This window comes from Arachis hypogaea, chromosome 12 (assembly GCF_003086295.3).
Source record: "Arachis hypogaea cultivar Tifrunner chromosome 12, arahy.Tifrunner.gnm2.J5K5, whole genome shotgun sequence".
NCBI lineage: Eukaryota > Viridiplantae > Streptophyta > Magnoliopsida > Fabales > Fabaceae > Arachis > Arachis hypogaea.
This window is the reverse complement of record NC_092047.1, coordinates 20,610,299-20,622,411: the sequence shown is the minus strand read 5'-3', so window position 1 is coordinate 20,622,411 and position 12,113 is coordinate 20,610,299. Positions and strand designations below refer to the sequence as shown.

Below are 12,113 nucleotides of genomic sequence, written 5' to 3'. Positions count from 1 at the left end.
AAAAATATTTAGTGGGTTGGAAGCTTCTTATAAAGCTTTGCCCACATGATTTGAATTAATGGTTGCAAAATAATTATTAGCAGCTATTGAGTACGAAACTACGCATATGCCTACCGAGGAGTAGTACCAAATTGTTATAGAACCATGTTAGCTTGATGCAGCTTTTTCTATGGTCATTTAGCCAGAAGCAGTACTAAATTAGTTAATCTACATGTTTTTTTTATCCTGCTTGTGCTGTAATTAGTTGATCCACTCATCAGTATGTCATAAGTTTGGAGTTTAAAGATCTTCGTAAAATTTTTCAATATAATTGTGCACTCACTATGTAAAAGATAAAAAATGTACACAAATAAAAAATTATAATTAATAGTCAATAACTATTTCTCCACCCTAATATCATATGAATCTATTTCATTTAAGTAATGACTATAGCTAATAATATAAATTAATATTGATATTAATTAATGGTAACTCAATTTAGCAACAATTATAATTAATAATTACTACAAACCTCAATAATTGATAATTACTAAATTAATTATTAATTATTAACCACTACTACAAATTCAAAAAGTACTTACAATATAAGATGTCAAAAACATTTTATAATATGATTCTCAACACTGTAGTGTCACATTTTTTTATTTTCATATTTTTTAATTTTTATAATAAAAAAATATATTAACAATTAATGATAATTCTATTCTATTTACTAAGAATTAATATTTTATAATCAATATTTAAAAACATATACTAAAAATTAATAATAATTCTGTTTTTCCTAATAAATATGTAAAATAAAACTAAAATTATTAAAAATGTACACTAATCGTTGCTAACAATAATAATTAATAATAATACTATTTTTTAATAAATATTTATAATAAAACTAAACTTAATTAACAACATATGCTAACAATTACTAATATCTTTTTAATTAAATATTTAAAATAAAATATAAAATTACTAAAAATATATCCTAACCATTAATAAAAATAATTCTGTTTTTAATAAATAATTGAAACACAAGACAAAATTCCAAAAATATGTACTAACAATTAATAATAATAATAATAATTCAGTTTTATTAGTGAATATTTAAATAAAACTAAAATAACTAAAAATATAAATTAATAATAATTGAAATTTATAATATTTTATGTAAAACAAAAAAATTAAAATAAATACTAATCATTAATAATAATTCAATTTTTTAATAAATTTTTAAAATAAAAATAAGTCACTAAAAAATTATGTACTAACAACTATTAAATAATTTGATTTTTTAAAAAATATATTTAAAATAAAACTAAAATTACTAAAAATATGTACTAACAATTAATTAATAGTATATATTAACAAACAGTAAACACTATGGTAAAGAGCTAATTTGGTATAGATATAGAGAGATGGGGAGAGATTGACACGTGCCCTTGGTGTGTGACTGGACTCTGGAGGGAGCAGGACCTGACTGTGTTCAGTCCTCCTGGCTTGAATGGTTTAGCTGAGCCTTGTTATTCCCAGCGCCAATGGAGGAGCATGGAAAAGCTTGGGCTCCCTTATACTGTCAATGCTGATATTGGGCTGGGCCCTTTTTGTTGTGTTATATTTTTATAATAGATGACCAGAATTAACATGGTCCATTTGAGGTTTTTTTAGACTGCCGCCGTCGTCCTGGCTGCGGAGCTTCCGTCCTCGTGTCGTCGGCATCCGCGGCATAGTGCTATAGATTTTCCGGCATTGTGCGGGACTCGTGGTCCGAGTAGCTATCCCATCCGTGATTCACAAGTCGCCTGCCGGTGTTTACTGTCGTCGTCTACCATTGCCTCCAACCGTCCTTCCCAGTATTCTGCTCTCCGCCTTCATCGCAGGTAATGTTAATTGTTGCTTAGCTTTCTTCCTAGTCTGCTCAATTCGTGGCATTGTGTCGCTGCTTGACTATGTGTCACTGCTTGATGATCATTAATGACTCGGCTGACCCCTTGTTGCCTAAGTTGAATATGCTGTTAATTAAGTTGAAGATTTTGTTGAAAATGGTGTGACAAAATTGGACTAGTTGCCCAAATTGGACTCTGCTCAATTTTACAGATATTAGTATGTGATTTATACCGTATAAATGTATAATTGGTGATTCTTGTGTTTCTTTATTCTATTGGTCCTAGCCATGATTGCCATATCATTTCTAACCGGCGTGTGGTTATTGACAACAGAATGAAGAGGAATTTTTATCATTTCAAATCCCTATTCTTATTGAAGAGAAGAAACGAGTAAAAGCGATATCTTCCTAATCGAACAAGAAGGAAGATAGTTTATAACTCTTCTTTATATAATAATTCGACCTATTGGTCCGCACTCCTCCTTATCCTTTAGGATAGGATCATCGTTAGTCCTTCTTTCACTAATGATCTCACTATTTTCCATGTTTTGAAAATCGATTCGAACAGACAGGTCCAACTAATCGAACCGGGAATTGATGGAAATGACGATTCGGTTATATGTCAAAGCCGAAAAAAATAAAAACCGTTGTTGAATCGCTCAACCAGCGGCTACCTAGTCAGTCGAATCGAACCGGGACCCAGCCGGTTTTTTACTTTGCCCGAAAATGCTCAAAACGCGCCGTTTAACATTCAGTAACCTCCAACCTTACCACTACCAATTATCAACCCTAACTCACTCCAACTCTCCATCGGCGCGGCAGCACACCCTCCCTCGTCCTTCCCATAACCCTCGAGCTAGCCGTTCCTCTCAACGCCGGCGAGCTCAGTCCCTCCCTTTCGTTCAGCCGCCGGACTACTCCTGACGCCGTCGCCGGTTGGAGCTTCGAAGTTCACTCGGTCCCTCACTCAGCTCTAACGTCTCAGGCTCTCAGCAGTGGAAGCATAGTCGCCGGGCTCGCCTCCTGCCTCCGTCGCGAAGCTCTGTTCCACCGTCGCCGGCGCCATCTCTGTTCCTGCCTCCGTCGCCAGCTCTCCGTTTCCAGCGCCGTCATCCTTCCTTGCATTTGAAACTGTAATGGAGCCTCTGTTTGATTTTGATTCTGATTTGTTTTTACTCTGAACTTTTTATTCTGATTGTTGGTTTGATTCTGATTTATTTTTATTCTTCCAGTCGTCCTCCTACTGTTGATTCTGATTTGTTCTTTGGTTGGGTTGTTCTTGCTTCTTTGGTTGGATTGTTAATTCTATTTTATTTTTACTTTGAATTTTTGTTCTGTTTTTTTTTTTATTAATTCTGGTTTAGGATTGATTCTATGCTTTTGACTCATTCAATGAATTTTTTCTAATTTATTTGTTCTGTTGCTGATTTCTTTAATTCTGGTTTTTTCAGATTTTATTTCTCTGTTATGTTTTATTAGTTGCCAGATCAGAAGGTACAATTTAGTATTATGGCTGATTTGCATTTGCTGAGGAAGATTCAAGATTTATTATCCCTCTCTTGGGTTGAATGAAGTTTTTGTCAAAGTTAAAAGAATGTATCTAAGCAATTGCAACATGCATTGCTATTATTACACACAGCAATTTGATGATTTGTTTGATCTTTGTTGCCTGTGTTGGTGTTTGTTGATGGCCTAAAGTTTTGAGCTGTTTGTTAGATATGAGTTTAGATTGTGATAAATTTTGATCATTGTTATGTTTTGAGAAGGTTTGGCTCAGTGATTAGGTTGAGCTTAATTGCAGAAGAGGTCTTGCTACTTTGTTGAATGCTGCGGTTTATTCACCAAATTAAACTCTTTTAGTCTACGCTCTATATCTCTTTCTACCTACTCTATCGGTGTCTCTGGACATTTTAATTTCTTGCAAGCAACTCATCGTGAATAAACATGGTTCCCATTGTTTACATGAGGGGTATTTTGAGGTATATATACTTGCTTCATTTATATTTCTTTCATTTATTTACTCTTTTGATTTGTTGTTTGATTGGTCTTACATATGATGGATTACTATTGCCTTCTTACTGCAAAACACATGCATAAATGAAATTGTGTAGATCAAATAGAATGTGATTATTAGCATATTTATTCTTTGTAAATTAGCTTATTTTTTGTTATTTAACTTTTGAGTTTGTATTTTGATTAGAATATAATACTCTGGTTGATGATATTTCATCTAATGCTTTTAATTTGAAAGACATTTTAAGGTTTATATAGACTATATTTATGTTTTATGGTGGTTATTTATAATTTATTTTTTATTATAAAACGGTTATTTCGGTTGAACCGGTTGGATCAATAAACTAGTAAACCAATAACTAAAGCAGTTCGATGACTGGTTCGGTTTTCAGAACCTTGCTATTTTCCTTCTTTCATTTGAAAATTTATTGATCTTTATTTAAAATTATATATTAATTTTTTAATAATTTTATTTATATTTAACTAAATTGGTTGAACCCGGTTAGATTACGGTTGGACCATTAAACTGTTGAACCAGTTATTCTATCGATTTATTGACCGGTTCTCTCAACCTTGTCTAAAGCCCTCCCATTTCTAATTCTCTGCTTTCACTCACTCACTCAGTCAATGGTAACCGTCAAAATGCACCGGCTATCAAGGCGCTGCTCCTCTCTATCCGCCGCCCTCCGCCACGCCGCCGTCCCTCACCGTCACCTCACTGTTCCACTTCTATCTTCCATTTCTTCGGTATGATCCATCGCTTTTGTGTGTTTCTCGCGTTGAATCCATTTGATTGATCTAATTGTATCTCCTACAATTCCATGTTAGCTTCACTAGCTACTAGCTATCAATTTTCGCAAGTTTCATCCGTTTCTCTTCAGTTCTGTTTTTTCGGTTAAAAATTTGAATTTTAATTGTAGTTTGAGATTTTGATGTTATGGGAGAAACATTGAACCAGCCGCTTTACCTTTCTTTGTTCTGTTGCTTTAAAAATGTGGGCTTTTTTGAGGTAGTTGTGTGTTATCAATACCTTTTTTTTCCTGGGTTGGAAGCAGGTAGGTGAGGAAGATGCTAAAGCTAGATGGTATTCTTCTGTCTTAAGTTCAGAGAAATCTAGGAATTATCAAAACTTGAAGAAAGATTTGTTTTTGGGGAAGCGATATGAGTCTACTGCTGCAAAGTCTGCTGAATCCAACTCCACATCATCTGATAGATATGAGTACCAAGCTGAGGTATATAGCTCTTTTTTCATGTCCATGTTTCCTATCCTTATAGTGTGAATAATATATCGTATCATGATCATAATTTTGTATCTATGCATCGTTTTGCAGGTTAGTCGGCTCATGGACCTCATTGTTAATAGCTTATATAGTAACAAGGAAGTGTTTCTTAGGGAACTTATCAGGTTTGTTCTTCCACTTCTGCTTATATATGAGTAACATTTAATCTTCACTTTTATGTATAGCTCTTGATTGTTTACTGTTTTAAATACAGCAATGCAAGTGATGCCTTGGATAAGCTACGGTTTCTAGGTGTTACAGAGCCTGAACTTTTGAAAGATGCTGTTGATTTTGATATCCGAATCCAAGCTGATAAAGATAATGGGGTTATCACTATCACGTAAGATAAATGGCTTTTTTAAATTGTTTTTGACTAATATTTTCCTATTTTCGGTTGGTAATGCAATTTTTTGCTTTATGCAGTGATACAGGTATTGGTATGACAAGACAAGAACTCGTTGATTGTCTTGGAACTATTGCACAAAGTGGTACTGCAAAATTTTTGAAGGCATTGAAGGTCTTACCTCTTCTGAAGGATGCTTTATGATTTTAGATGTTTTATGATTTTATTATCTTTATTTATTTTATAGTTATATATCTTATAGGCTGACAAATGTTTATCATTTTAAAAGGATAACAAGGATGCTGGTGGTGACAACAACTTAATTGGTCAATTTGGTGTTGGGTTCTATTCTGCCTTTTTGGTTTCTGATAAGGTATGCATTTTAACAAAAATCAGTCTGTGCATTTTTGGGATCTCTCTGTTATTAATTTTTTGATGTTCGAACTCTGAAGGTAACTGTCTCTACCAAGAGCCCAAAATCTGATAAACAATATGTTTGGGAAGGAGAGGCAAATGCTAGCTCATATACCATTAGGGAAGAGACAGATCCTGAGAAGCTGATTCCAAGGGGAACTCGTCTTACACTGCATCTTAAGGCATGTTGATTGTTGATAGTCTATTATTTTTTTCGGGGTAGCTATCTATATTTTGCCTGATCTTACTAAGTGGTATTATCTGTGGCTTCATTTCAGAGGGATGATAAAGGTTTTGCTAATCCAGAGCGAATTGAAAAGCTTGTGAAAAACTATTCACAATTTGTCTCGTTCCCGATATACACTTGGCAGGAAAAAGGATACACCAAAGAAGTATGTCATTATTTTCTACAAATCTTTTTTGTTTGATATGATGATGTTGTATGTATACTTCGGTTGGTTTTGCCTCCTCCTGGATAAATTTGATAGAAAATGTGAATGTTTTCTGCATTTATTAAAATATATGCTTATTCCAGGTTGAGGTTGATGAGGATCCAACTGAAGCAAAAAAAGACGAAGAAGATGGAAGACTGAGGTAATCTTCTGCTTGTTACCTGAACCAAGTATTTGTTCTCACTTCTTATGTGTGAGGTCGTATAGCTTCTGCATGTTTACTTGCTCAATTATGACTTTGAAACCTTATTCGGCAGAAGAAGAAGAAGGCTAAGACTGTTGTTGAGCGCTACTGGGATTGGGAGCTCATTAATGAAACTCAACCAATTTGGGTGAGTCTTATGATCTTAATTTGCATGTTTTCTGCTTTAATTGGAAATTTGTTGTTTGAATGGAGATTAAATGTCAGTTTGCTTGTGCAGCTTCGTAACCCAAAAGAAGTCACCAAGGAGGATTACAATGAATTTTACAAGAAAACTTTTAATGAGTATTTGGACCCATTAGCATCATCACACTGTACCACCGAGGTAAGTTTATATATGTATGTGTAATGTTCACCTGTTCATAAACATTAAATTCTTAGTTCTGCAGTAAAGCATACTCCGCGACTTCCAAACGTACAATAATGAGATTTTAATACTAATTTCTAATCTGATGTCCTGGTCAGTTGTTTTTGTTGACATTTGTGGTGGTGGTATTTGCTATTGCAGGGTGAAGTAGAATTTAGATCTATATTATATGTTCCTGCTTTTGCTCCTATGGGGAAGGATGACATAATCAATCCCAAGACCAAGAATATAAGACTATATGTTAAGAGAGTATTCATTTCGGATGACTTTGATGGAGAGCTGGTATAGTCCCTTTACTGTCCATCACCATAAGTAATAGCAACTTGTTGGGTTTGACCGTCTGATCATAACTTTTTTTCCCTGTGCTTATTTCTTATTTGCTTTGACAGTTCCCCCGATACTTAAGCTTTGTCAAGGGTGTGGTTGACTCAAATGACCTTCCACTCAATGTGTCACGTGAAATTCTGCAAGAAAGTCGCGTAGTAAGTAGTAGGAGGTTATGCATGTATAAAGTTTGAACCTATAACCCTGTTTTGGGTATGCAGAATTCATAACTAGTTTCATCTTGCTTATCCTTTTTTCCATGTTTCATGAAGGTGCGGATTATGAGGAAACGTTTAGTTCGGAAAGCTTTTGACATGATTTTGGGGATATCTATGAGTGATAACAGGGAGGTATGTTCATATTTTGACGAATTTTAGTTGTACACATTCTGCCATTATCCCACTCTACATAGGATAAATTGTTCATATATGTGTTTATTCGTTTGACTAGATGTCTTGCTCTGTATGCAGGACTACGAGAAGTTCTGGGAGAATTTTGGCAAACATTTAAAACTGGGTTGTATTGAAGATTGTGAGAATCACAAACGCATCGCTCCATTGCTTAGGTTTTTCTCATCCCAAAGTGAAGAAGAACTGATCAGCTTGGATGAATATGTTGAGAACATGAAGCCTGATCAGAAAGATATTTATTACATTGCAGCCGATAGTGTGAATAGTGCAAAGAACACACCTTTCTTGGAGAGACTTGCAGAGAAGGATCTTGAAGTATAAGCTTGTTTTCTTTCTTAAGTTTATAACTTTGTACGGATTAATTATATCATTTCTTAATATTGGTGTTTGTGATTTTTTCTTAGGTACTGTTTCTAGTGGATCCAATTGATGAGGTTGCTATTCAAAACCTCAAGTCATATGAGGAAAAGAATTTTGTTGATATTAGCAAAGAAGACTTGGATCTAGGTATATGTTCCTGTTGCATTGTGTATGAGAATAACATATCCCAAATGCTTGATATACTTCATGTTTTGGGAAAATGCTCATTTAGTCAATGGTATCAGCATTTTCATCAACCAAATATTTAGTAGTCCTTGTTTTTCAGTGGATTCATCATGGCTTGGCTCTTCTTTATAGCTAGTTAAATTTGATTTGTTGTTTCTACAGGTGATAAGAATGAAGAAAGGGAAAAGGAGATGAAACAGGAATTCGGCCAAACTTGTGACTGGATTAAGAAACATTTGGGGGATAAAGTTGCAAGTGTGCAAATTTCAAACAGACTAAGCTCTTCACCCTGTGTTCTGGTGTCAGGAAAATTTGGTTGGTCTGCAAACATGGAAAGGTGGGTCTTCCTTTCTATCATATACTTAATGACAAATTTTGAGGATTTTACATAACAAATTAACAATGTGCTCTATGTAGGCTAATGAAGGCACAATCTATGGGCGATGCCTCTAGCTTGGATTTCATGAGAAGCAGAAGGGTGTTTGAGATCAATCCTGACCACCCTATTATCAGGAACTTAGATGTATGATAAAATAGTGTTTTTACTTCCTTTCTTTTTATCATCAATAAATAGGTCCAATGATATTAAATGCAAATCTATCCTGTGTAATTTTCAGGCTGCATTCAAAACAAACCCTGATGATCAAGATGCCCTCAGAGCTATTGACCTTCTCTATGATGCAGCTTTGGTTTCCAGTGGTTTTACAGTAAGTTCATTGGCGCGGTAAATACTATTGTTTTGAAAGTCATTGAAGTTGGGTTGTTAATTTGATCAAGGTGCTGCATATATTGGCTATTTTAATTTTACGTGTGACATTATTTCTTGATGTGCTTGTGTGCGCGCAGCCTGATAATCCAGCGCAGCTTGGAGGGAAGATATACGAGATGATGGGTATGGCTCTGACCGGTAAATGGTCTGCGTATTCTGGTCAGTCTCATCCCGCAGGAACCCAGCCCCATGTCCCTGAAACCTTAGAAGCTGAGGTGGTTGACCCTGCTGAGGCAAGCACTCAGAAATGATCAAGATTTTTGCTCTTCCTTCAATTTTAGCATTCCTTATGGGCCAAGTTAATATTGTTGACGGCATCAACTGTTGGTAATAGTGAGTAGTAGTTCACTTCACATATACAAATATAATAATTAGCGATTTTCAATGTAACGGATACTAAGTTCGTCCTTTCTTGGTGATATGCTATTATAACTAGTTAATACTTAATAGCACATCGTCTACAAGTATTCTGTTTCAACATTTCATTGATTTTTATTGTTTGTTGGAAAGGTTATAATGTTATATGCTATACGATCTGAGATGGATTTCAGTTAATGAAACTTCCTTATTTAACTGGCGGGAACATAGAATTATAAGCATGTATATATCATGCTATCTAGACTGAAGTGAACCCGCATAATTCCACGACAACGGCAACGAAAACCATAACAGAAAGTTCAACGGTCTTATAGGAAATAGAAAAACAAGAAAATTGCAAAAGTCAAAGAGTGAATGCAAGTTCAACGGTCTTACAGGAAATAGAAAAACAAGAAAATTGCAAAAGTCAAAGAGTGAATGCGTTAAGCAGTTCGAGAATGATGACCCTCTCTCAACTGATTTTTCTCTATATATAAATACCAAAATAAAATTTGCTTACGAAAAATAGAAAACTTTTAATAAAATGATAAAATTTGTAAGTTTTTAAAACATTGAATTTGTTAAAAAATACATTGAAGAATTTGTTATTAATTTATTATATTTTGTCTTTCTTGCAGTGTTTTAAAATCAATCCACAGTGTCGTCAAGCTCACTTCTGTCCTCGTGGTCTTCGCCGTCTCTGTCTTCGATCCCCCTCTCTCTGTAAACCTCAAGACAAAGTGCGAAAGTCCCTCTCTGCTGCCGTGGCCGTCTCTCTCTGACGCCGTGAAAAATTACAAAGTTTAATTATGTTGCTCTCTTTCTTAAGTTCTTGGGGAGTTCAATTTATTTTTTTATTTTCTTAATTATAATGATTACGAATTGCTGTTCTTATACTCTGGATTCTGATTGTTTGATAGAATAAATTTTGGTTGTTGTAATTGTCAAAAATAGTGATAATTTCAATTTGATTAACTATTTAACTTCGTTGATTAACAGAATAAAATCTGGTTGCTGTTTCTTTTGTTATTTTCTTTGTTTTATTACTCCTGAATTTGGTGATGACCGATAATACTTTGTTAAATTTTTTAGAATACTCTTATTGATTTTGAAAAACTAAATTATACATTGATGCCAATAACTATAGCAAATTTTTTTTTGAGATAATTTACTTTATAAGAACTTCTAAAGAATTTGAAGGTATATTTTTTATGGTTGAAGTTTTATTTTGTTAGATGTAATTTATACGGTATAATTTGTGATTCCTATTTGTCTGGAGTTGAAAATTTATTGATTTTTATTTAAAATTATATATTAATTTTTTAATAATTTTATTTATATTTAATTAAACGGGTTGAATTCTGATTTGACCATGGTTGGACTACTAAATTGTTGAATCAGTTATTCTACCAGTTCATTGACCAGTTCGATTCTCGCAACCTTGATTACACTCCATAGTAAGACTTACTTTTCATGTCAGCCATGGCTTCCTGCAAATCAGTTTGGTTGAAAAACGGCGTGGGCTGAGATTCACCAACTGTGAATAGGGTAATAAAGACCACAAGCCAGATAGCCATTGGGGTCAAAAGATGAACAAATTATGCTTCAATGCTTTAAGTTTGTGTTAATAAATGGAATGCAGTAAAATCTCACTTTCTTAGGTATTTATAGCCTTGTTAATAATAACTCGCACCTATTTTGCCACACACCTTTTAACCCTTTGTGGGTGGTAAGCTGGTTGTGCATGAAGAGGTGAACAGAACAAAAAGCAGAGAATAATAATGATTTTTTAGTTATTAGCACTAAAAGCTGAAGCTGTGTTTCAAATAGGTTGAAAAAAGCAATCATAATGAAGCCATTTTGTTAATAATCCTAAAAGTAGAGCCTGAATGCATGCATGCATAATCTATTATCATTGCATATGTAACTTTTACTTTTTTCACGTCAATGGTAAGATCAAAAGAGTGATCATTATGACTTTAACCTGAAATTCCCACTTAATCTAATCATGAATCTTCCTTCTGTATTTTCATGATAATATACACATTTCCTCATTTTACCATTTAGGGTTGATCATTGGTTTGCCTAAATTTTTGAACTTGGATCCCCCTGAACATATTCCCACTAATTCACTAAGCAGGATTGGATTGATTCAGAATTTAGTAAAATTGATAAAATTTAAAGATTATATACATAAATCAAATATTACGTACAACATTAAAATAAATAGGTTTAATTATTCTATTGATCCCTATAGTTTCGCGAAATTTTTAATTAGGTCCCTATATTTTTTTTTTCTTTTAATTGGGTTCTTGCACCAAATTTTTTTTTCAATTAGATCCCTCTTGGTAGTAATTGGCTTAATTTATAGGGATTTAACTAAAAAAAAAATTAGTGCAGAAACTCAAATAAAAAGAAAAAAAAAGTGTAGGGACTCAATTAAAAAAATTTGGTGCAATGACTCAATTAAAAAGAAAAAAAATATAGAGACTTAATTAAAAATTTTACAAAACTATAAAGAGCTACAGAATAATTAAACCAAATAAATATTTTAACATAATGAATCATTAACAAATGAAATGACGGAAGTGTGTTCTTTTTGGAGAAAGAAAAAGTTGTCAACAATTAACAAATGTGGAATTTCTTAGTGAGGTAATAACTGACGACAATTATTCATTAATGTCAAAATTATCAGGTTATTATATTATAGGTCTGCAAAAAAGAAGCTGCTCTTAAATAAGAATTGATTAAGAACGAAAA

The 12,113-nt window shown here is 33.6% G+C and overlaps 1 pseudogene; it reads left to right on the top strand.

The window, feature by feature from the left end:
• The first annotated feature begins 2,615 nt into the window (after positions 1-2,615).
• LOC112727100 (heat shock protein 90-6, mitochondrial-like) lies at positions 2,616-9,569 on the top strand (annotated as a pseudogene).
• The last annotated feature ends 2,544 nt before the right edge of the window (positions 9,570-12,113 follow it).